Source organism: Arvicanthis niloticus, chromosome 23 (assembly GCF_011762505.2).
Source record: "Arvicanthis niloticus isolate mArvNil1 chromosome 23, mArvNil1.pat.X, whole genome shotgun sequence".
Lineage (NCBI taxonomy): Eukaryota > Metazoa > Chordata > Mammalia > Rodentia > Muridae > Arvicanthis > Arvicanthis niloticus.
The window spans coordinates 20,690,902-20,718,847 of record NC_133430.1 but is presented as its reverse complement, the minus strand read 5'-3'; positions in this window follow the sequence as shown (position 1 = coordinate 20,718,847).

The following is a 27,946-nucleotide window of genomic DNA, read 5'->3' as shown; positions in this document are numbered from 1 at the left end:
ATTTTCTCCACAGTCCAACCAATTATTATTTCCAATAATTGTTGTTTAGTGTTTATATTGTGGCAAGCAGTGCTAGCTTATTATTTTGTCCCTAGTCATTTTACTTAAATCCTTAACAATCTATGAGATAATGATCATGATTCATAAGTGTATTAGTTCACTTTGTCTTGCTAATAGTCAACACAATATCACAGATTGGGCAAATTACAAAAATCATTTCAGCTCACAGTTCTTTGGTGCTGGAGTTCTCCTTACAAATTCTCCAGTATACATCAATATCACATAATTTGAGATAAAAAAGGAGCACATATGTGTGAGTTTTCATCACATATGCATGAAAACTTATCTATATATTCAAATGTATGCTAGTCTCAATCGCTTTTCGTATCAAGCCGTCAGAATTCAATCATAAGGACTATGGCCTTACCTAATTCAGATAAACTACCACATGCCCTATCTCTAATTGTGACAGTAGAACTAAATTTCTTGCCCTCATTATCTCATGAGAGTTAAGTTTCAAACAGGAAGACATAGGCCATACCTAACCTCTATTCAGTTACAATGATAGCTGAGGAAACTTGGTTTTAGAAGACTAAGTGTTATTTCCAGAGTTACCAGCTAGGGAGGGAGGAAACCATAATTCAAGGTCAGCCCAGTTTTTCTTCAAAGAAAATATCAGAATGAAGTTTAAATAGCCTCTAAAAGTACAATTATGGATCATTCACTGTTCTCACTCTGTAACTACATAAACAGCTACCTCCCATGAACTTAATTATATTTTTTATTAATCTGTAGATACTAGATACTATTAATAGTATCTATTAATCTGCAGTTACTATTAAAGACGGCCCAGTAGTTAAGAGCACTGGTTCCTTTTCTGGAGTACCTGGGTCCAACTCTTAACACCCACATGGGAGCTAACAATGATCTATAGCTCTAGTTCCAGAGAATTTAACTCTCTTTTGTACAGACAGACATACAGATTAATCAACCAGAGAAAGAGAGAGAGAGAGAGAGAGAGAGAGAGAGAGAGAGAGACAGAGACAGAGACAGAGAGAGAGACAGAGACACAGAAAGACAGAGACAGAGACAGAGAGACAGACAGAGGAAGGGACGGACGGGGACAGAGACAGAGACAGACAGAAACAGGGAGAGACAGACAGATTGAGAACGGGAGACAGAGAGAGAGAGAGAGATTATAACAATAATAGGATTTGAGACCCTTCATGATGTATGTACTGGTTGGTCTTAATTATCAACCTTAATGTCTGTGACTGCAGCAGTAAGATGCACATATCAAACGTGTGACAACTTTGAGCAGTAATTGTGTTTCATATAGAAAGAAGTCTGAGTTACAACAGAAGTCTCCTGTCTACTTCACTCTTCCTCAACAAGCCTATCTATTGCAGCTGCTTCCATTCTTCTCTGCTGAATTCAGACTTCACCCTTCCACATGGGCAGATTTCCAGCCACCCTCCTGGGAGCTTTCTGTGTGTCAGCACTAGAGAGGACTGATGATTATGCAGATCCATGTACTGAGTAGCTATCACTTTCCCTGCTCCTTAGCATGCAGACATCCATCACTGTATTTTCTAGCTCTTATTATGTAAGGCAATTTAACATATCCACTTCTATAATATACATATAGATTCTATTGGTTATGTAAATCTAGAGAACTCTGCCCTGATGCAAAGCCTTTCTAAAGCTTTGTCTGTGTGACTTCACTCACTGTGAGCTGGTGTTTACCAGGCTAGTAGAAAACGTCCAACATGACACCCATGTTTTCTTGGAATCAGGAAGACATTATGGTAATTGGGAGCATCTGCTGATCTTTCAGAAGACCCAGTTTTAGTTCCTAGCACCTATACTAGGCATATCACACCTACCTGTAACTTCAGGAAATCCAATACCCTCTTCTGGGCTCAACCTTCACCTACAAACGCATAGCATAGCATGCATGTGAATGCACACATGCGTGTGCAAGTTCTCTTTCTCTCTCTCTCTCTCTCTCTCTCTCTCTCTCTCTCTCTCTCACACACACACACACACACACAAATAAAAATAAATTATTTTCAAACAAGTTATTAAAATTACACCAGAGGCAGTCCTCATCTCTAATTTGTGCTGCAATTCTGGTGGGAAATTCATACAAATGAACTCTAATCCCCTAACTAAGTGGACCCCAGGGTGTTTCAACTCAGTAGTAATATAGGAAAAGTAGAACATAATAATACATTATGAAATCAATATTCTAAATCATCTTTGCACTCAGAGGCTTAATTCTGCCCTTTATATTGAGACATTTGAGTATACCAGGACAAAAACAAATGACCTGAACATAGGGCAAAAATATTATAATATTTATGATAGTTTCCAATGTTTGTTTTGTTAAATGAGAAATTCTCAGATGTAAGAAATTATGTATTACTCTTATACTGTGAGGAAAAAAAAATGCTCTAGAAGTGATACAGACATCTTAAGCATACAGAATGGTCAAAAAATCCTTAGTAACAAAAATACCAGTACTTGCCTTACAAGTATTCCCAACCTGGGGATAGCATGAGTCCTCTCTCAACAATTTTCCAGTACTCATACTAACCACAGTCCCTTTTCCAATGTTGATCTCACAGAGCTGCTGTAAATATTAAATGATATATATTTCACTGTACAACGTTTGGAAACAATACAAAACACACAAATCTACATTATCAGTATGCTTTTATTGTTTTACTAACGCCATGGTTCCTCTAAAAAACAAACAAACAAACAAAAACCCCAGGTTGTAAACTCAAATCTTACTTGAAATCACATAACAAATAATCCTGTAACAAGGGCAGGCTTGAGGCAGCCTCCACCTTCCATCTACATTAAACTTTCCTTCCATCCCAAGTCTCCACAGCACTCCAGAGAAGTCTCTTTCATTATATTCCCCAGAAGTTCTGGAAGTCCATATTTTGTACTTTAATTTAAATTATTATTTTAGGCTTTTTAATTATACTGTTAATTTGGTATGCACCTATACAGGTGCATGCTCATTGGGGACACAGGTGGGGGCAGCTTTCAGTGCTGACCCTTTCTTCCCACCATTAAGAGCCAGGAAGGTGGTGCATCAGGCAAAGGCTTGTGCCAAGACTGTGAGCTTAACTCTATCCCTGAATTCCATATGATGGAAGAACATTGACTTGCCTGTGTTATTCTCTTCTATTTTGATTGTGAGCCTAGACTTTAACAGCTGTGTCATCCCACAAGCCCTCTCATGTTATTCTCTTAGGCCACACACATGCACATCACAGATAGACAGACAGGCAGACAGACAGACAGACACATACACACACACACACACACACACACACACACACTACTGAATTAAAAATATAAAACATTAGGTTTGTATACTTGCACAAACTTCTTAAGTTAACATTGACTAAAGCTATCGTTTAAGATTTTATATCAGCAAACCAATTTTCCCTTGGGTACATTTTAATAAAGCAAATGTTTGTGACTTTGGAGTTATAAACCCTAGTCATCAGCTATTGGCTCCACTAAGCAACAGAAAACTTAGATATACACCCCACCCCTTACCAGTCTCCTTGGTCTCTACAATACCCACAGCAGATTGACTATACCAGATTATTGATAAGTATAGTTCACTTCAAGGTATGGTATTTATATAATCGTGTACATGTTACTCGGAGTAAACCAGGGCAGTTAATAAAACAGCTGGATAGATGTATTTGTTCTTTTTGTCTGTTTACCTTAACTTTGTTAATTGTTTTATCTTATATTTAATGACTGATGTACTTACAATTAAATTCTGCCCGACTTATGTAAAGGTCTCCTTCAAGGGTTCTACTGTATCTTCTGGCAGAAGTTACTTGAACTTTAAAGATTTTCTCCTATCAAATGTAGTGAAGTAAAGAACCCCTGCATCTCTTCTCTGTCACCCCTCCTTGTATAGCCATTTGTCCCCTGCATTATTTTTTATATCCCATATAATTTCTTTCTTGTATGATTTTGAGCTTATCACAAATGGTTTTCATTCTACCCTCCTACAGTAATGCTAGTAATCAATTGAGGTAGATCTAATTTCCTCCATCTGTGGACACAACCATTGTTGGATAGCCTATGTAGTTGCTATGGGAACTTTATTGGAATATAGTTCTTGACTGTGACACTTGCCAATCTCCTTCTTTCTTTGTTCCCTGGAAGCATGCCATGTTGCATCATAGTGATACAACTTTCTGTGGACCTTGTGTTGGACACCAGAGAACATTTTAATCTCAAAACACCATGTTATCATTTTCTCATTTTCCTGATTATCTTCTCTCCTCTTTTTCTCTCTATTCTTTCTGTCCAGTATAAACTGAGCATCTCCATGGTCCTCATCTTCTCAGGTGTGCAGACAGCCATCCTTGAACTACCCAGGCTATAGCATGAAAGAAAATCTAATAAATAGCATTGCAACATACGCTAATATCACTCTGTTCCCCCAGAGAACTCTAACTAATATAGTCACTAGCTAGGTAACCACAATGAAATTTGGACATCCAAAAGGCAGGACTAGTAACACTAGCTTCATTAACACTAAGAACCAATGCATTTTTGTTATATTTCTCCACTTTTCTACAAATTCTGTGATCATCAGGATTGAGTGTGCTTTGTTGCTTTCTGCACTCTCAGCTTCCAGTAGACTCTTAATAGCCACTGTACAAATAAGCGAAATGATGAATTAATTAACACCTCATATGTCTTCATTTGAAGCATGGCAAAGAGAAGGAATAAATAATTCTGCATCATCACCTCTCTCTGCCTCTCTGTCTCCCTGTTCTTCTCTCCCTCTCTAGCTTTTTTCAAACTTGAACTTTTACTTTTCTCATGAATACTTTCTCTTTTTCTCTCTAAATCTCCATTATTGTGTCTTGCATTTTTAAATTTCTTATTTTTCCTTTCATTCTCCACCCTCATCTCTACATTCTTTTTTCTTTATCTCTCTTAACATACATAACATACATAATAAAATTTTACTACAATATCTCAATAGGAAAATGTAAAAACAATCTAGATTTGGGAATGTTATTTTTACTAGGTATAGATTAACAAAACTGGATTCACTTCTTTTAGATTTTAGACAGGCTTGTATGGTACTGCCTTGGACATGTTTGGGTCTATTGCGTGGGTGCTGGCAAAATATATGTTTAATCAATAAAGTTATTTTGATTTTAATTTCTGAAAATAAAAGAAAAACACCATACTCTTAAAATATATGATGGTTTACTCACTTAAGCTTCTTCTTCTTTTATATATTGAAATTATCAGGGCATCCACTCCAAGCAAACCCAACCCAATCTGTGAATTCATTTGTTCTATGCAGCAATCCCTTCAGCTAAATGTGGATCTATTATACTAAACAATGATGGGGGGGAATGAAATCTGGGGTACTTGAAAGTTGTTTGTACCATATCTCAGAACTAAATTTTGAATCAGTATGCAAATTCAGCATTTTCTACAAAGCTCACGTTTGTTCCTCTACACTAGGTTCTCTCTTGACAGACTCTCTTGACAAAAAGCAATCTGGCTTCCTTGACTGAACTTCTCGTCTACTCTTCCTTTGGCATAATTATGGTCTGAGTTTCTCAAACACCTGGACAGAAATATGTTGCCAAGTCATGAAAAAAAAAAGTTCTCAGTAATTTTCATACTACAGCAGTGCAGTCAGCAGCTGCTGCTTTACATGGGGCATGCAGACTAAAGCCAACAGCAAGGAAGCTGAGCCAAGTATGGGCAGCTCTCTGAGAATTTAAGTCCTTCACAAATCCATGATCAATGGAGGCCCTTAGTCCCCGATCCTCTCTTAAAGCATTGTAGGATGCCATGTGTGTATTTTTGAGAATCATCTCCACTAGAGTAAAGCTCCTTGATTTCAAAAACTGTGGAGTATTTTCTTTTGCTCAAACTCACTTTTTGTTGCATTTCTGCTGCTTCGTGTTTCCTCATATAAATTAATAGTGCTATCCAACATTTGTGAATCACGACAATGACCTTAATAGCAAGATATCCCAAGAAAAATTCAATCGTGGGACTTATAGCCTTATAGACATCAAATTAGACTTAAGACTCATCCAATAGGAGAGAATGCATGCCAGGTACTAGAAACCTAGTCCACTACTGACGGTGGTTAGGCTGTAGACCCTAGAAGAGAACCTACTATTGACACTCGCCTAAACCAGCATAATTCCTGACTGAATTCTGGATACTTTTTTTTTTTTTGCAACAAATGGAGACCACTGCAGAAATCCATAGCTGTCAAAATGCAGACTCAGTTGAAGATGGGGTGCCTCGCCCAAGTTGATACATTTACAATATAACTTCTACACATAACTCTCAGGGACCATTACAGAAGATGAGGTGGAAAGATTGTAAAGACCAAATGTCTAGGATGTCTGCTATGAGCATGTCTTGTATTACTGAGGAACTGCACTCAGGATATCTTAACAGTATGGTTGTCAAAACAAGAATTTTTTAAATGGCAATGCCAATATGTATGCTTAGATGCATGAGGAAATTCTAACAAGTTTCTACCCCTAGATGAATAGCTGCTGACAAATAAGATACTGAAGAGGGAGAGTCAGTCCTTTTCAGTGATGAGCCCCCTCATGGGTTATCTAGTCCTCAGTGATTGACTCTAAATAAATATGAACGACACTAAATGAATTCAGCATTTGACATTTATAAATCTGTATATATAAATGTATGTAACAGTAACAAATAATGAGAGGACATGAATTTGAGAAAGAATTGGGGGTGTCACTTCTCTATCCAACCCGCAGAAAGGAGCGACGTAACATGGGATTCTTCTCAACGCAGTTTATTCAGGAACCTTTTACAACACCTCTCTCAGGAAGCCCCCTATTCCAGTTGCGTTTTTCCTTTTATCCCTAAGCCTTCCCCATACAGCGCCTGCCACGTGGGGTAGTTTCATTGGTACAAGTCAGGTGGCCTGATAATGCGAGACTGTGTGGCTCTTTGTGGGGTATATAAGGAAGTCAGGTGCTAGTCCTGAGACTTGGCAGCCATCCCGGGAGCCATCTTGGGTTGGCCACCACACCCGCTCCTCACACAGGGGCACAGAAAAAGTTGAAAGAAGAGAAAGGGGAGAAATATAACTACAGTATTCATGGATAAAACTTGAAAGCAATAAAAAGTAATCATTCCTTCATCTGCAAAATAAAGTTATCTTTCTTTTCCATAGAATATAAATAAGAATAATAAAAATTGTTCTGCATCAGTGGTTCTCAACCTTCTTGCTATGGCTCTTTAATAGACTTTCTCATGTTGTCGTGACCCCCCAACCATAAAAATATTTCATTGCTACTTCATAACTGTAATTTTGATAATATTATGAATCATATTGTAAATATTTGTGTTTTCTGATAGTCTCAGGGAACTGCTGTGAAAAGGTTGTTTGACCTCCAAAGAGGTCCTGACCCAAGATTGAAACCACTGTTCTACATGAAACTAAAATTCAATAATTCAATGTTACCAACTTTAGCAAACTTCTTGGAAAAAAATCCAATTACAAAGCTGGCAAAAAAAAAAAGCAGTTCCATAAAACAAGTCTTCTTCAATATTCATAGTGTGACTATGATTATAACGTCCCCCTTCTTCTTTTATATCTATACATAACTCTATTTTGTTATTGACAGATCATGTACAGTTTCCTCTCTGTTTTGGATCATTCACTAAAATCTTCTCCATGTCCCTGTTATTTATCTTTTATAATACAATGGCATTTTATACCAGGAGTGTTGCCTTCAAGTATTTTTCCAGTTGTTTAGGTTTCTTTTAATCCTTAGTTTAAAGGCCTTAGATGGTATGTGTGGTTTATGTAAATAAGTAATTTTGCTGTTTTGAGCTAGACAAGAGAAACTGAAGATAACAGAGATAAGTTTTGCAATTACATCACAGTCTTCCTTTCTTAAGGTTTATAAAGTACTAAGATTACTTGGTACTTTGGTACTTGCTACCAAAATATTATTACATAGTGAACAACTTCAAATTACTGAGCCGTATGCCTTTGACTTTCATATATCTGAGTAGCCACCAAGGTGGTTCTTTTGATCTTGGCTAGGTTCACTTTAATGTTAGTGAAATATTGGGCTGTTGACTGATAGAGCTTGTTGTTGGCTGGAATGATAGTGGTGATTTACTGCCCAATTACATAAGAGTTATTTGAAACACTGGATATATCTGCTTGGCAATAACAGGTTATAAAGTTGAGCATAGATGAAATAGGGAAAGTTGCTGGCCCAAAGTGCACAAGGTCAGCTGGTCCAAAGAAGAATGGATCACCGAGAATCCCTCTAGAATCTACAACATTCACCATCCAAAAATCAAATGAAAACCCTAGAAGTGTCTACTTACTAATGAAACTTAGGTTAGATACTAACTTTATGTACTAGATGAGTAAGTTCAGTGTAATATAAACATCAATTATGGATTCTATTTTGAATCATATTTAAATTCGTAATGTGATGGCATCTTGACAATATTTGATGCAAAACTGTAAATAAAAATTCCTATGTTCTCCTTTGACTGTGCACAAAGACACAAAATAAAATAATGGTATAAAAACTACGTATTCTTGTTTTAAATGTTCGTTTCTTAACACTAAAAGCATTTGGCTGCAAATTAATAAAGTAAAAATAAAGTAGGATAAAAGTAAAGGTTGGCGGGGAGGAAGAAGTGTGTCTGGGAGGAATTGAGGGAACGAAGAGGGATATCAAACTATACTATGTGTAATTATCAAAGAATTAGCAAAGTGTTATTTTTTAAATAAAAAACCTCCAGCCTTCCTGTTATTCACCCAAGTCCTCTAGCAATTGCCACCTTTTATCTTGAGTATTTGTTATTTTCCTTAGTGTAATGGTTTCTTTTGACTGGCAACTTGATTGTATTAATAATTGACTAAGACAATACTGGGTCACAACATTGTTCCTATAAGGCATTTCTTGAGAGAACTAAGTGAGTTCTGGAAAGTAGGAGCACCATCTCACAGGAAGGATTCGCAGACTGAATGAAAATAGGGAAAGAACAATGTTTCAGGATATCTGATCACACTGAGAAACCCAAGTTTGTGTCATTTACTAGAAAAAAAAAACAATAAAACAAAACAAAACAAAAAACTGTTTCTACTTGTGATGTGACTCAGCCCTAGTACACTCCTTTAATCCAAGAGCTTTCTGTTGATTGTAAATAGAATTAAGTAAAGTCAACCATAGGTCAAGTTGTGGAGCAAGCAATCAGTTGACAGGAAGTGAATGTAGGACAAAACCATCGAGAGTGAGAGGAAGTGAGGATGAGAGATAGAGTGATGCACAGGAAGTAGAAGGGAGGGAAATTCAATTTGAATGATTTTAGAGATAGCATTGAGAGTTAACTTTCCTTTTCCTTTTGGTACATTGACTGTGGAGGAAGGTCAACCGGATGCTTTCTTTGGCTAGCTGAACTAGCAGGTTTTATTTAATCCCATTTAAAATAAACACAAAGCTCTTGGAATAAAAGTATGTGCTAGAGGTGAGCCACACCACAACCAGAAACATGTTTTTCCAGTAAGTACCACAATCTCGGGGTTCATATTGTAATCAAATATCATGCAACAGAACAAAGCCAGCTAGAACCCCAGCTACTGTACTTCATCATCTGCATGAAACTAAGCTAAAATAATCTCTTCTTCTCTAGATCACATATTATTTCGTATTTGTTCATAGTGTTCAAAGTAACCAATGTAATGAGCTTACATATACTTCAATGCCCCATACCTACACAAACTCTTATTTAAAAACAAAGAACAAAGGAAAAGAAAACAAAAAAAGACAAAACCAAACAAACAAGCAAAAAAAAAAAAAAAAAAAAAAAAAAAACACCATCTCCCCGAAGCAAATGTCCCCTGGGATCCGGCCTAAAAACCACTTCCCCATTTTGTGAGGTTTAACCCCTCAGCTTTCCTCAGAGGTCTGAGTGAGGTACTCTTGTCTCTCCCCACATCCACACAGTCTCACTTCATCCCTTGCAATGAGAGATCTTTGAAAACAGTCACTCTGATGTATAACAATGCATAGAAGTAGTCCAGCCATACTGCAGGTGAGAGATGACTGGTAGGCTGAATGTATAGTCATTCCAAAACCAGCCTCTCTGTGTTCATGAATCTTACATGGTTGTGCCACTGGTGTGAGAAAGCTTACATACACTTCTTTCTTTGAAAACCATGAACCTTTCTCTTTTCCTCAGGTGCTAAGACCTCTTCAGATTTATCTGCAGCTACTTTTCCTCCCTCTTGCACATATCTTAACAGTCCTCTTAAGGTGCCAGAAATTAGGCTTAAAATCCCATTACATGGGTTGGAGAGATGGCTCAGTGTTTAAGAGCACTGACTGCTATTTCAGAGGTCCTGAGTTCAATTCCCAACAACTACATAGTGGCTCACAACCATCTGCAGTGGGGTCTGATGCCCTCTTCTGGTGTGTCTGAAGTGAGAAATGGTGAATACATAAACTAAAATAAATTTTTAAAAAATCTCATTACATGGATTCTGGGCATATAATCAAGCTAGTAGTCCTAAGAAAACATGTCTATGCCAAATTGTGACTGACAAACTTTAGTTTAAAACAGCCATTTGATGAGTAAGTTGTCACAGTAATCCATAAGAAGGTAGACTATAGTTTATACAATTGGCTTGATTTCATAAGATTCAGAAATAGAAAATTCAGGGAAATATTTTTTGGTTCTAAAAACATAAGTTTATTTTTCCTAAATGTGTGTATTTGAGTAGAAGTAAGTCTTTTAAAATTTCAAAATGAATCGCACCTGGAGAGTTAACCACTTTGGCACCTTGAAGATTAACACATTTACTACTATAAAAATCCCTCCATGTAGGAGTCACTGTGGTGAGTATAGAAGCTTTCTAAGTTTTCCATGACTCTTTGTTTGTTTGGAGTTATTTATCACTGTTATTATCTTCTTTTGTGTATGTGCATAACATGTTGTAGGTTTGCGTGCATAAGCATGAGTATTACAGCACCATGTGGAGATCAAAGGACAACCTTAGGTATCTGTCTTCACCTTTGACCATGTCAAGAACAGAGTCTCTTGGTTTTGCCATTGTGTATGCCAGGAGATATGACCCTTGAGTTTCTTGGGACTACCGTGTGTCTACTTCCCATCTCAGAGAAGAAACAGCTTAGAGATGAACACCACTGAATTAGGCTTTGGAACTCTGGGAGTTTGAACTCAAAATCTCATTCTTATTTGGCAAGTGCTTTATCTACCATACTATCCTGAACTATCTTCATGGACTACCATGAAACTTGTAACTAATTCATTTTAATGGCTTGTATTTTTGTTGCTTCCAAGTTTATTTTCATTTTACACAGTGATTTATACATTTAATGACATATATACTATTAATACATATTAAAATATATTAGTTTTATATATATTAATATATTAATATATTTATCTATCCTAATAGTTTTGCTGAATTTTTATTTACATCTTAAAAACTTAAATTGGATGCTTAAATTCTTTCTTAAATTTAGTATAATTTTCTCAAAAAAAAAAAAAGAAGATTAACTTGGTATGTATTTGGCTTTAGGAAAAGCAGAATATTAAACTACTAAAGGGCCTACACAAGCCCCACAATAGTTTGGTGCTAGAGTCAGCATTGAATTTGTGGAGACAATATTCAAGGATGACAAGAAAGATTTAAGGTTGAATTGCTACTGAAGTTCAGAGGTATCATGCAATCTCCTGGAGAGTCTCTCTGTTTATCTTCCCCTAAGACAATCTCCTTGCCTTGTCTTCTGCCCTAGAAAGAAGTACTGTATTATGTCCTCAAAGAGTCTCTCTGTCCTTTGGCTTATGCCTGGGCTTCACAGCCAGAAACATAGACAGGAGACAGGAGACAAGAGACAAGAGGTTTTAGTGTGAGAAGACTGAAGACCCAATACCAAGCACAACACTGGTCATACATTTGCAAAATGCATATTCAAATAGCTCCCCATTCCTTCTTCCTCTCCCCCCACTCTCTCCCCTCTTTCTCTCTGTATGTACATGTGTTTATTATCACTTTTTACTTTTACAGCATTGACTAAGACTTGAAATAGTCCAAAGCTCTCTAATTCTGGAATTTTATTCTCTCTTTGGTTTATATTTTCTTTAGCTATAGCTTTGAAATACCTCTGTATCAAGCCTTACTCTATCAGCTACTGAATGAATAATTGTATGAGTAGGTAAACAATTGAATATTAACTAAGACTAGATACTCCACACTGCTTTCTTCTGTAGTCCTATGGTTGTTGGCCAAAGAGCTTTGTGTAACTTGCTACAGCTTTCAGAAACGTTTTGTCAAGCCCTTGATGATTCTTAAAGTATATGGAATTTCTCTTCCCTTTTGGGACTATGACTGAAGCAAATGCCTTGTTTGGGATCTCACAACTAACGAGGAAAGGCTGAAAATCAGAGCAAAGGACCATCTAATCCTTGTGTCATCATCTCTCTTCTCTCATTGTCCCCTCATTCTCACCCCACCCCCTTATCAATCTCAGTTTGATCCTAGGTAGAGATATTTCAATGTTAGCAAATTCTGGAATTCATCTTATTTGAGTAATGATACAATCACATACAGAAGAGAAACATGAAATCATTAACAGCAGGAAATATTCAAAGCCATTAACAGTGAGAAATATTTAAAATTCTTAACAGCAGAAGACTCCTTTACCTGACTAAGTCTTTGTGGTAAGTAGAGTTGTTGGCTCTCTATTCCAGATGGAGACATTGGTCATCTTATGACCACTAAAGTGTTTTTGAACTCTGAAACTGAGTCATTCAGCACTATCTCAGACTACTGGCAGGAGAGTCACAATGACTGAATCTTAGCAAACATGTATTTCACTGGAATAACCACTTGTCCCCTCCCCCAAAGTCTGCTGTGTCAATAATTCAGTACTAACATCTTTAGGCATTGTTATGGACCTTTCATGATGAGGAACATATGAACAAGAGAGTACAAATTCCCCTTGCTCATTACAAACTTAGACACCTTGAGAATAAAACATGATACACACGACAAGGTAGAATACAAGAATCAGTGTACTTATGCTAATTTTAAATTTAATAAAAAATGCACTGAGCTGAATTTTACCCTTCATCTGAGATAAAAGTGTCAAAGAGAATCATTACCAAGTGACATTTATGCACTTGACTATTTTTGCTGTCAACGCATTTCCTCTCACCTGTACAAATGGCATTTATCTCTGTTGACATCCTGATAATAATGTTATCACTGCTTTTCAGCTCTTCCTACTAACCCATGACAGGGTTCTTTATTGGCATGCCTCTCATTTGACATTTATTTGATTTCCTTAATTTGTTTAAACACGAATTTTTAAATTCTGCTTTGATGTGATGTTGCCACTTAGATGCTACGACTCATCCCCTCTGATATTCTCAATAGAAAGTAGCTAATGATCGTCATTCATCACTGGAAGTAAATGTGTGTGTGTGGACAGTACATGCTGTCTTGGGCAATGTTTTCAGATCTGAAGTTTGATGCTATCAGAATCAGTGGCTAATCTCCTATCCCAGACATACCATGCTTTTGGGCATTCTGAAATTTGGAGAACCATGACATGTAGCTTATCGTGAGACAAAAGTATTCAGTGCTATCTGATAGTCCACAGTGTATGCCAGCTTGATTCAGCTATAGAAAATCTGGACATTTGGTTTTGTATTGTTTCCAGGTGTGTCTGAAAGTATTTCTGAATGGGTTTAGTATTCAGTCAGTAGACTGAGTAAATCAGACTGTTTTCTCCAATGTTAGTGGACATCATCCAGTCCTTTCAAAGCTGAAATAACATAGAAGTAGGAAAGGTTGAATCTGTTCTGTATCTGGCTGAATACCTGAGAATGTGAACATTAGAGCTCTTGGTTATTTGGGCTTTATACCCAGATAGGAATAGACACCAATAGTGTTCTATATTCCTGGCATTTTAGACTCCAGTATTTAATTTCTTGTGCCCCTGGTTTGCTGGTGGCAGACCACAGGAATTCTCAGTCTATAAAACTTGAAGAAGAAGTACTATACAATAAATTTCATCTGCATAGTTAAATACAATGAGTACTCTATTATATTCCTGCTACTGTTTCCATGGAGAATATTTATGTGGTGTGAATTTGAATTAACTTTCAAAATATCTGCACCTGCATTCGGGTGCACTTACTATGGCAGGAAAACAATGTGCCAGAAAGAAAGAGGGAAGTGCAGGGCAGGGTGAGCAGATCAGGCGGCTGGTAAAGCAACACAGAGAACAGAAGTAAAACCAAAAGTGAATGACCCAAAGGAAAATGGATGCCATGCTGAAACCTGAATGGAAGCTGAAGCCAGACCCTCCCCACAAGTATGGTTAGTCAGCTGTTGTAAATTATACATGAGAAAGTTTATTGAATTGTGTGTCTGCAATAGACCACATCCCCAGTTATCCTATTAATAACTGTTATCAAAATTAGGCAATAACCGTATAAATCTACAAAGTATAATGTTAGATTTGTTGTTATATAAGTGTTATATTTGATGGTAAAAACTATATTTGAAGCTATATTTAAATTGAAAATAGCCAATCATAATCAATTCCATGTGGTTCATTACTATTTGCTATGACTTACATGCCCATTATTAATTGATCATTTAGTTATATGATTGATTTTATAGTATATAATTAAGTGATTAATTCTAAAATAACAATTGATATTTCCTAGTTATGCTGCCATTTGAGCTAAGGTCGGTGAGTGTGAAGGGCGTGAACCTCTTGGTGAGAAAAACACAATAGGTTTCCACAAGAATGTTTGGTTTTCCTTGCTTCAGGAAAAAAATACAAAAAAAAAAAAAAACAGAAACAAAAAAAAACCACTTGGTAGAGGATGTAAATCCAGTTCCATGCTGGAGGAAGTCTGGGTATGTGTCACTCCTTTTGGAAAAAAATCTGAATTATAATATATATGGTTTTTATGTTTGCTTTGTTCCCCCTATACATGAGGAAGCCACATTGTAAACTTTTTGTAGTGTTCTCATTTTATATCATATTAACAGGGTTCAAGGCAAGTACATTTACCTTCTAATCCATACTTCCTAGCATGTGTGTGTGTTTGTGTGTGTGTGTGTATCTATGTATATGTATATATTTATGTTAAAAATCAAAGCCTAGATGTATATTTATAGAAAGACAACTATTAGTATGAAACAGAATGTAGAAAGAAGTTAATCATAAAATAATGAATTATAATAACACACATGCCATTATTGAGACATTGCATAAGTATCTCATGGTGCATCTATTTTATGGCATATTAGTACTCTATGGACATACAAAGAAATGAATTATGAACATGTAAGTTAAGTTAAGAGGAAGGAATTCCCAAGCTAGTATTATAAAACTCATACAAAATATAAAATTACATTTGTAACATTGGGTCATCTTTATAAAATAACAAAAATATTTATAAAATACTTGCTTTCTATCAATGTATTTTAAGCACATACACAAACATATACATGGAATATATATATATACATATATATACACATATATACACATATATACATATATATACATATATCAAGACGCTTGATAACATTTTATAATGACAGAACACTACAAAGGGTTTACAAAGAAACTTCCATGTTTTCTGTGCCTTTTGTAATCTTCCTCTGAAACAAAGATGTTCAAACATATGTACTATAATTCAGATGATTTTTCTTGTTGTTTTTCAAAAGGAGTAACACATTTGTATGTGCTTGGTGTTACCAGAGGAGCATGAAGGAATATATATATATATACATATATATATACACACACACACACACACACACACACATATATATATATATATATATATATATATATTTGGATATATTAAGATAGTTAATACTGTCATAGTATGATGTAGTTACAGGAGGGCAAAGGGAAAGGGAAATCAAGAAATCAAAGAATCTCAACAATATGGTTGCCTAAACGAGACCTAAAAAAAAAAAAAAAAAAAAAAAAAAAAAAAAAATTGACAGGGCACCAACTGATGTCTGACATGCCATAGTGGGTAAGGAAAATTTCACAAGGTCCCAGTACTAGCTGAGAAGCAACAGGCAATTAATGGATGATGAGAGAGGAAGTAATGGTCTTCTCCAGAGACAGGGTCCCTAATATATTACCTAATTGCAAGGAGTCAACTTTAAACACGTGCATATATGAGCAATACTAAATGAAGTGAGCATATTTCATTTGTAAATTTATTCTCAACTTTATAAGTTTAATATGAACACTAAACATAAAATATATTTAAATCATATATTATTAAAAAAGAAGAGAAGATGAATTAAGGAGTGGGGCAATTTTAGAAGGAGTTGGAAGGAGTAGGGTAAGTAGGAAAATTCTAAAGATGCATTATAAAATAAATGAATAAAATGTTTAAAACCTTCAAATTATCCTGAATAGCAATATATTAATAGAAAGAGCACTGTGAAGACCAAAATTATAATGTGTGCTATGAGCTTAGTAGTTATGTAAAAGCATCTGAATCCCTTTATTTACAAAGATACATTTTAAGTCCTAAAGTTTATCTGATTCACTGATTGATTCATATAGTCACTAAATAACACACTAGATTTTCCTTTTACTGGATTTAATACTTATAGAAATGAAAACTGAAGACTGCACACTAAAATAAACCAAGGTAGTCTTGTTTCACTAGACCACAGTAGAGAGCATTCAAAGGTATCTAGACACGGATCCCCTCACCATTTAAATTTTTTTTCAAGATTAGTGGAAGATATAGCCAACTCTGAAGTCATTTTCCCAATTGAATTGAGATTTGCAAAGCAGCTTTTCAAATAGTGTGATTGTCTGGACTTTCCAAGATGTCCTCTAGTTCATGTGGACACTTAAGTTATTTTTTTTCTAAATAAATGGTCAAAAAAATATACCAATTTAAGTAATGCATCATCTCTGATGAACTGAAATCCGCTAAGGTCTATGACTCACTACTAAAAGCTAATTTCATTTCTCCAGTCTTGAATTATTATTCATTCAAAAATGCCACTAAACAAAATCTGTCTACAAAAAAAATAATTTCTATCGACTCATAGTTATCTTTGTCTAAATAAATTATCTATGTTTAATTTCGAGTGGTAAATAATTTTTTCTCAAAAAGCATCTGAATTCTTTACTGAATTTTGGGGAAATTCGGCTACAAAGGATTATACTTCCATTCTTCACATTTCAGAGGTTTCCCATAATTTTTGTTTTCAAAAGTTGATTCCATTCCATCCAAAAATGTAGATATAATCTAATGATTTATGCACAGATTATGAAGCTGGGTGCCATACTTATTTGACTCTTTCAGCCTATAGTAAAGACAAATGGTGACATTTATCAAAAAATAATTGCACAAAGGTCTTGTTGCAGAGTAATGGAAAATCATGTCTTGGCAAATGCAATATATGTTTAAAGTAAAAAAAATACTCTGTAACAGTAGTTAATGTAATCTTCTGGTATGAGCTTGGCTAAAAGTTTCTTTCCTTCATAAGGTTTTAATATAACAGGAAAACCTCCACCTCTGTCACTCCAGAGAAAATGTTGGTACAACAAATTAGGAGATCCTTAATGCTTCATCTGCATAGGAAATACGCTGCTCAGAAACCTATCAGATTTTTTTCCCAAGTAAACATTGGGAAATAGGTAAATTGAATCTGGAATAAACTCCTTAACGTAGCAGGTGGTGATAAATGTGTTCATCTAATATATCTAGTTCTTTATGTTATACTCATCTGAGTAAAAACAAAATTAACAATAACTAATAACTTTTCTTATAAACATTCCTACCTCTTTAAAAAATGCCTGAACAGCCCCTCAGCTTGTTAACTAATACATCAAGGATCAACTTAACTTACACATTTCTGATTGACTTCTTTGTATGAACATACAAACTAATACACTATAAAAAGTGTGCCATAATTTATTCATGAAACACCTCAGCGGCATATGTATTGTTTATATGTGTGTATTATGCTATTATCAACTTAATTGTATGTAATGTTGTCCTACCAATACTGCTCTATGAATATATTCTAGGCTTTGTTTTTACCATAATATATTTTATATATACATATAAATGTATATGATATATTGATATATATGGACTGGGAAATATGGCTCAGTTTTCATCACAATGATCAAGACAATGATCAAGAGAAATCAGTATCTATTAAGATTGTTAGGTGTCATATTCCTGAAATCTGGCAGACACAGGATGGTTAGTGATGACAGAGATAAGGTCTTCCTCTGGAGCAAAGGACCAGCAGGCTAGTGCAGCACACAGGGAACAATATGACTTACTCCTGAACACTGGCAGGAAAGCTTTCTGCTCATTATAAAAGACCATGCTTATGCAAACTCAGAATCCAGGTCACAGCATGCGCAGACATCATCACCTGGTCCTCTTTGCATCCTACAATGGGTAGGAGCTCCAGGGGAGTGAGCACACATGTGCATATTACTGCTCTTTCTGTTGAGTCATAAGCTTTCTTTACATGAGCATGAATCTGAGAAGAGTAAAAATCTTAGACACCTCTTCATTTTTTCTCAGATTGATGCTTTTCTTTCCATCAATCATAATCTATGTAAATTCATTATTTATCCCTGGAAAATGACCTAAAGAGTCTACACACTCTTCTGCAGGTTAGAGTTTATGTGGTACCTCTCCCTCCTTCACTCACTCTCAAATTCAGAACTTCCCAAATCTTAGATATAGATTCAACTATAATCACAAAGATTAAAACTAGCATTTTCTTTACTTTAAAAATAGCATTTATGATTTATTTCATTGAAATATATTTACTTTAAGGTAATTTATGTCTAGAAATATCACTTCATATTTTAAAAAGGCAGTGCCAGCATAAATAGTAGTTATGAAAAGAAATGAAATTGCATCATAAAACTAAAATGTACTGCCTGAAGTGATTTGAATTATCATTTATGAAATTCTACTCTTGATAACCGTTATGCTTCCTGTAGAGAGAGCCCCAATCCTACAGAAACCCAGAAATGCCCAAGGTGAGGACCTGGGAGAAAGAATAGCACTTAACTCTGATAGAGAGCACAGCTAGAACACCCCTTTCCTCTCATGTGATATAGGAGAAGTGAAATGCTTTTCTACATAAAGAGGGTTTGCTATTGGAAACAGCAGTTGAGTCTCCCTGGTGAGGTCTGATATCATACATGTCAGAGAGAAATGAGTCAAAAAAAAAAAAAAAAAAAAAAAAAAACCCAAAAAACAAAAAACAAAAAAAAAAACAGTTGTACCTTGTTTAATCTGTGCCACTAGTGCTGGGTTCACAAGAATTGACATAGCTGAGTAAATGCTGAATGAGTCAAATGAACAAACCAAATAACCCAAAGTGTAGGACGAGCCAGAGGCAAAGTGACAGTACCTAGGGCTGTGAATGTTAGAGGAGAGGAAGGATGAGTGTATCCAGTGTGTAACTTGAGGCAGAAAGGGAGGCCTCATCCTTCGTCTCCTCTAACATCAGTTCTGAAGATTTAAAATTTGATTGTGGTTCATTTTAATCAATCTATGTGTAAATATAAATGCAAGATATTTTATTAATTTTATATTAATTCCCTATTAAATGCCCGTGCATTGTATGTTCAATAAAAAAATTTATAAGAACCAAAGTTACCACTTATTTTTAGTTTTAATTATGTGACTATTAGGAACTTTTTCATTTTTTCCATTTGTGTATGTATGCTATACATACATTTCTGTGTGTTTATTTCTGTGTAGGTTCACATCTGTGCAGATGTGCACATGCATGTGGAGGCTGATGTACAGAATCATTCTCTACTGCGTTTCTGTCTACTTCTTGAAGCAGAAGCTCTAAATCAAATGCAGACTTTATGTTATAGCTAGTTTCGTGAGCAGTCAACTTGATCTGAGGATCCCTGTCTTCAGTTTCTATGGCTAGAATTTCAGGAAGACCACAGAACCCAACCAACATTTACTTGGTTTCCGGAGATCACCTATTGATAAGCTCCTATTGATATCCTTATCCAAGCAAGCACTTTGGCCACTGAGTTATCTTCCAGCCCATGAAAACAAATGCATTAACTTTAATATTCCTACTAAGAAGAATTGGTTTCAACCAATGCAAGAGAAAGCAGAATGGGACTACCTAGTTTTGAATACTTGGTATATAGCAGAAGGCAGATAATGTAACTTGTAACTCAGCCTACACAAACTTCATAATGTTTTTAATAACTATGTAATAATGTCTTCTGAGTTTTCCTATGGGAAAAAACTGAAGGGAACAAGGAGAGAAAGCAAATTACACAAGATAGCAATGCGAACAAGGATAGGGTAGGAATGCAATAAAAGTTCAGGCATATAGAGAGTCACAGCATTTCCCCTTGGCCCAGCTGTGTATTACTGTAGGAACTGTGTGAAGGATAAAGGATGACGAAGGCTCTAAGAGCGATGCCATTGCTAACTGCATCTCATAAAGCTTTGGGCTATGCTGTGTGGTTTGGCTGGTCATCCTGCAGCAGCTGCTTTGGCATCTGTGTTCATGATACATGCCATGACACTCCATTCTCATGATACTTTAAGGCAGCCTGGTCAGCCCCAGCTGTACCAATCCAGAGCTGCCTACCATCTGGGCTGGGAAGTTACTCAATACCATATCACAGATGAGTGCCTAGAGTTCTGGCTGAGGCCTCCCTGGCTGCCATGTCTATGTGGTCAGGTATTACTGCTTTCAGGCTCTATCCATCTTCTACTTAGACAGGAACAGGTAACAGGGGTTGGCAGGGCTCTCCTGAAATAGGACTTTCTATCTTTGTACCTGTGAAGGTGAAAGCCACTTGAAAACATTCAAGACCCAGACCAAGAAGAAGGTAGTTTGTTTATGACTTGGGAAAAAAACTTGAAGATTTCTTCCCGAAATTTATTTCCAAAAGACAAAAAGAGGTGAGTCTGACAAGTAAGATTTTGTGGAGTTTCACGGAACCATTTTTGGAGACTTCTCCTTACCAGGATTTTATAGAAGAATCAAAACTATTCTATGTCAGGTGCAATTGTTTTCCATGTAACAATGCAAATTAAATTTAAGATGCTCTAATGGTAATTTTTAGCTAATGTTTAATAAGATTACTATGAAAATTATCATGATAGAAATGGAGCATTTTCTGATCCATGTGCTTACAAATGACACAAAATACATATGTCTATAAGACTCGGTATTTGCATTTCACATAGCTGTGTACAAACGCTCCTGGATTTTAGTACAGCAATCCACTACACATAATTTATTGTTTTTTTATTTGTTTTTTTTTTTTTTTTTTTTTTTTTTTTTTTTGGTTTTTCGAGACAGGGTTTCTCTGTGTAGTCCTGGCTGTCCTGGAACTCACTCTGTAGACCAGGCTGGCCTTGAACTCAGAAATCTGCCTGCCTCTGCCTCCCAAGTGCTGGGATTAAAGGCATGCGCCACCACCGCCCGGCTTTTTTAATTTTTTTTTTCCAGGAGACGTGGGAGGAGACAAGCAGGAGCGAGTAGAGAGAGCTCGCAGAGTGCCCTGCGCCCTCTGCAGGAGGACGCCTTACGGGCTGTGCCACCGCCAGTCTGCTTATCTTAGTTTTAAAGGTGAAAAATAATCAACTCTAATGCATTTGCCCAAAATGCTATACCATGATCATATCACAAGTCTCACTGTGCATTACATGTTAAGTTATAGTAAATTTTCATCTTCTAAATAATCTATAAGTATTGATAGCTATTCTCATAGTTTCTCATATTTGTTGCATGTTTATTGGTTTATTGGTTAATTACTTTGCCTTCGGAACCTCTGCTTTCCTAATTAAGATTGATAGCCTGAAATAAAACTCTTTTTATTCTCTTACTTCTTCATTTATTGTCAGTACATTTAATAAATATTTATGGTACCAGAGATACTTCTGAAGCTTCTGAAGGAAGGAAGCAATTAACAGACATGCCAAGCTGTGACATCTGTGAACCAAAACAATGGACAACATGAAAAAAATAGAGATGCAACCAGTGACACTCATGTTGGTTGTATCCAGCAGCTCTCTAATTGGACTTAAAGTCCACTCAACCCAGGTGGGGTGGGGGAATATGTTTAATACTAGAACCAACCCAACTTCCAGGGGCTATTGAGGGGCTGTTTCTTAGAGACTCTAACAGCATAACTCCCAACAATATTATCAATCTCACACTTACACCCATATACAAGTTTAGCTAATACCTTTCATCAGAGAAGCAACTTTTTATAGCAAACTGATATCACCACAGACATCCACAAGTGTACACCATACAGAGATCAACCAATCATGGGGAACTCATCCACAAGGGCTACATCTACATCACAATTCCTGTATTTATAACTCAAGAAATATCAGGAAAGAGGGACACATAGTAAGATACAGAATACAAGGAAGTCTACTGTGAAAGTCTCTCCCATAAATGGCTGCATAACCCAGAGTAAAAGAAAAACAATATCATTAGATGCACTAATATAATGGGGTGAAACTTCACAGGATCTCATCCCTACACAGAGATATAGGCAACTAATGATTTCTCTAAAAGGGCAAATTAATTTTTTAAACTATTATTGGTTATCTGTCACCAATATAAAGACAGTTGTACCTATGAGAAGAGAGCCTATAAATACAACAGTGTTTTTCAACGTGTGGGCTGTGACCGCCTTTACAGGGATCACCTAAGACCATCAGAAAACACAGATATTTACATTATGATTCATAGCAGTAGAGCAATTACAGCTATGAAGTATCAACAAAAATAATTTTATGTTTGGGGGTCACCACAACATGAGGAACTGAATTAAAGGGCCGCAGCATTAGGAAGGTTGAGAACCACTGGTCTAAGGACTAAGGAATAACCACTTTTATTCAGATCATCAGAAAGTTTATACTCTGGGGGTTAAGAAAAAACATGTGAGTAAGGATCTCATGAGTTCAAGTTGTATACAATCACAAGTAAAAGTCACACATGGCAAAACAATGTTTTGTTTTTCATAGAGGCCTGTAAAGGATGGTTTGAACATTTAATTGAATAACAGCATCAAGCACTAATGAGTAATCTGAAGTAAACTCTCTCCTGTTTGCTACACCTGAAAGGAGCATGAAAACACATTGTAACAACAATCCTGTGTTTTAAAAAAACTGAGGTCACAAGGCACTTCTCTTATTTTCTTGGAGCATCCTCACAAGTTCTCAGAATTCTCCTCATAAGACTCCATTCCTGAACTGTGTTCCAACAATTATCCAATAGCAAATGGCCAACTATAAAATACCCAAAACTAAAAATGAACTCAGCAGGTTGTATTTTTTGTGCATATAACTCTATATATGTGTGTGTGTGTGTGTGTGTGAGAGAGAGAGAGAGAGAGAGAGAGAGAGAGAGAGAGAGAGAGAGAGAGAGAGAGAGAATCTAAGAAAAGGGGGCTTTCAGTTTGAGATTGTATGGAATACGCAAGGGGATAGAAGGAAGGTATCTAAAAGGGACAAGGGGCTGTAAGGAAGAAAGTTGGGGAATGTTGTAACTCTAATTGTCATTTTAAAAATCCTTCACAATAAATATAAAAAGAAGAATGTAAACACCATCACTAGATTCAGAGAATTTAATCCAGGCATAGATAGATTATCTTGCCAAAAACAAAACAAAACAAAACAAAACAAAACAAAACAAAAACAAAACAAAACAAAAAACAAAACACTTATCTCTACTATTTGATGTATATATTATATGCTAAGTTCATTTTCAAAGTTCATTGTCTTTAATTCAATCTTTTTGCTAATGGTTCCAAATAAAATTACCAAGCATTGGACTCTATACTGAATACTACAGCAAACCAGGCAAGTGCCTTCTTGTTATCTCTGATTGTACCAGAATTACAAAGGTTCTGAAAACATCAGAGGAACAAACAAAGCTCAGGGCCCATCAAACTCACTCGCTCTGTAACACTGCCTCCACAGTTTCTGAATGAGTAAAGTCATTTGCCTACTCACCCTTCCCCAAACCAAATGTCCTTGAATCCTTTTTATCTCTTACCTCTGCAGCCAAACACATCAGCAGCTTCTGCCAGGTTCACCTCCAAAGTATATCCCCGAATCTAGCTGCCATCCAGCTCTGAATATTAGCATCCAACAGTGAATTACTATCACCTCTTGCCAGGACTGCTAAAATGGTCTCCAAATTGTTATAGCTTTCAAACTTTCCCATGAACCATAAAGAATGAAGTTCAATTTGTACTTAATCATTATACAATAATTTCAAGTGTATATTACAAAAAATGATTAGGAAATAAACTCATTCTAGCTAAGATTACTAATATTTGTATTATATCATCTATAATCCCTTCAAGTCCATCCTGAGCCTTATATAAACATGAGAATTTTGAGTATGACTGGTGTCCTTTTTCACAGTTCTCAGTTCAAGTGACTAATTCTTTTTCATTACTAGAGAGTAAACCTAAGATATCACATATTAGATAAGTGCTTTAGCACCCTCTTCCGGTCTGTGGCCTGCTGGTGAGTGCACCCTGGATACCGCCAGACACATTCTGGGGGATCCATAGAACCCATAGCCAGTGCTAGCAGCTAGCACTCCCCTTCCTCCACTCACCCCTCTTCCAGTCTGAGGCCTGCTGGTGAGTGCACCTTGGTTACCGCTGCCAGACACATTCTGGGGGATCCACAGATCCCACAACCAGCTTTAGGTAGGAAAACACACATACTACCCTGAGCTCATAGTTGGGTGCCCTGAGTGCTCAGAATCCAGCAGATACCCCCCCGCCCCTGCCGGCTAGCACCCCCCTTCTGCCCATCTCCCAGGTCTGAGGCCTGGACCAGACCTCTGCCAGGTCTGCAGTTGTGTGGACCCCGGATTCCGTCTGAGACATACTGGAAGGTCCACTCAACCCAGAGCCACAGAGGAACAACTGAACTCAGAGTGTCAGACAACATATCCTGAGCTATCCAAGAGGAGACACTGCACCCAGAACAGCAGACAACTAGCTGGACTGCTACGTTGGAGGCACCATATCCTGAGGCATCCTAGAGATACCACCATAATCAGTGCAGCTGGAAAAAATCACAGAGACATCTGGACCCCTAGAAGACCAAACACAAGCGAGACAACTGGAAAGACAGGCTTCAATCAGAGACAGAAGTACAGGTAGCACTAGATTTAACCAGATGGCAAAAAGCAGGCACAAGAACGTAAGCAACAGAAACCAAAGTTACATGGCATCATCAGAACCCAGCTCCCCCATCATAGCAACCCCTGAACACCCCATCACACCAGAAAAGCAGGATTCAGAATTAAAATCACTTCTCATGATGATGATAGAGGACTTTAAGAAAGACATAAATAACACTCTCAAAGAACAGATAGAAACCCTTAAAGAGGAAACACAAAAATCCCTTAAGGAATTGCAAGAAAATGCAACCAAATGGGAGAAGGAATTAAACAAAACCATGCAGGATCTAAAAATGGAAGTAGAAACAATAAAGAAATCACAAAGGGAGAATACCCTGGAGATAGAAAACTTAAAAAAAACGATCAGGAGTCATAGACACAAGTATTACCAACAGAATACAAGAGATGGAAGAGAGAATCTCATGTGCAAAACATACCATGGAAAACATTGACACAACTGTCAAAGAAATGCAAAATACAAAAAGCTACTAACCCAAAATATACAAGAAATCCAAGACACAATGAGAAGGCCAAACCTAAGGATAATAGGAATAGATGAGGGGGAAGACTCCCAACTTAAAGGACCAGTAAATATCCTCAACAAAATTATAGAGGAAAACTTTCCTAACCTAAAGAAAGAGCTGTCCATAAATATACAAGAAGCCTACAGAACTCCAAATAGTTTAGACCAGAAAAGAAATACTTCCCGCCATATAATAGTCAAAACATCAAATGTACAAAACAAAGAAAAAAATACTAAAAGCAGTAAGGGAAAAAGGCAAAGTAACATATAAAGGCAGACCTATAAGAATTACACCAGACTTCTCACCAGAGACCATAAAAGCCAGAAGATCCTGGACCGATATCATACAGACCCTAAAAGAACATAAATGTCAGCCCAGACTACTATACCCAGCAAAACTCTCAATCATTATTGATGGAGAAACCAAAATATTCCATGACAAATCCAAATTTACACAGTATCTCAACACAAACCCAGCACTTCAAAGAATAATTGGTGGAAAACTCCATCACAAGGAGGAAAACTACAACCTAGAAAAAGCAGGAAAGTAATCTTCTAAAAACCATAAAAGAAGGTAGCTACACAAACATATCTCCACTGCCAATAACAAAAATAACAGAAAACAACACTCATTTTTCCTTAATATCTCTTAATATCAATGGACTCAATTCTCCAGTAAAAAGACATAGACTATCAGACTGGTTACGTAAACAGGACCCAACATTTGCTGCATTCAGGAAATGCACCTCTGTGGAAAGGACAGACACTACCTCAGAGTAAAAGGTTGGAAAACAATCTTCCAAGCAAATGGTCCCAAGAAACAAGCTGGAGTAGCGATTCTAATATCAAATAAAATCAGTTTTCAACCAGAAGTAATCAAAAAAGATAAAGAAGGATACTTCATATTCATCAAAGGAAAAATGTACCAAGAGGAACTCGCAATTCTCAACATTTATGCCCCAAATGTAAGGGCACCCACATACATAAAAGACACTTTACTAAAACTTAAAGCATACATTGCACCCTACACCATAATAGTGGGAGATTTCAACACCCCACTCTCAGCTATGGACAGATCATGGAAACAGAAACTAAATCGAGACACAATGAAACTAACAGAAGTTATGAACCAATTGGACTTAACTGACATCTATAGAACATTTCATCCTAAAACAAAAGAATATACCTTCTTTTCAGCACCTCATGGTACCTTCTCGAAAATAGACCATATAATTGGTCACAAAACAGGCCTCAACAGATACAAAAAGATTGAAATAATCCCTAGTACCTTATCAGACCACCATGGATTAAGACTTGTCTTTGACATGGACAAAAACAACAGAAAGCCCACATACACATGGCAACTGAACAATGCTCTACTCAATGATAACTTGATCAAGGAAGAAATTAAGAAAGAAATTAAAGACTTTTTAGATTTAAATGAAAATGAGGACACATCATATCAAAACATGTGGGACTCATTGAAAGCAGTACTAAGAGGAAAAATCATAGCTCTAAGTGCTCACGAAAAGAAAGTGGAAAGAGCATACATTAACAACTTGACAGCAAACCTGAAAGCATCAGAACAAAAAGAAGCTAGTATACCCAAGAGGAGTAGACGGCAGGAAATAATCAAACTCAGGGCTGAAATCAACCAAGTGGAAACAAAAAGAACTATACAAAATATCAACAAAACCAGGAGCTGGTTCTTTGAGAAAATCAACAAGATAGACAAACCCTTAGCCAGACTAACCAAAGGGCGCAGAGACAGCATTCAAATTAATAAAATCAGAACTGAAAAGGGAGACATAACAACAGAAACAGAGGAAATTAAAAAAATTATCAGATCCTACCACAAAGGCCTATACTCAACAAAATTGGAAAATCTGGAGGAAATGGACAATTTTCTAGATAGATACAAGGTACCAAAGTTAAAGGAGGAGCAGATAAACCATCTAAACAGTCCCATAATGCCTAAAGAAATAGACACTGTCATTAAAAATCTTCCCACCAAAAAATGTCCGGGGCCAGATGGTTTCAGTGCAGAATTCTTTCAGACCTTCAAGGAAGACCTAATACCAATCCTC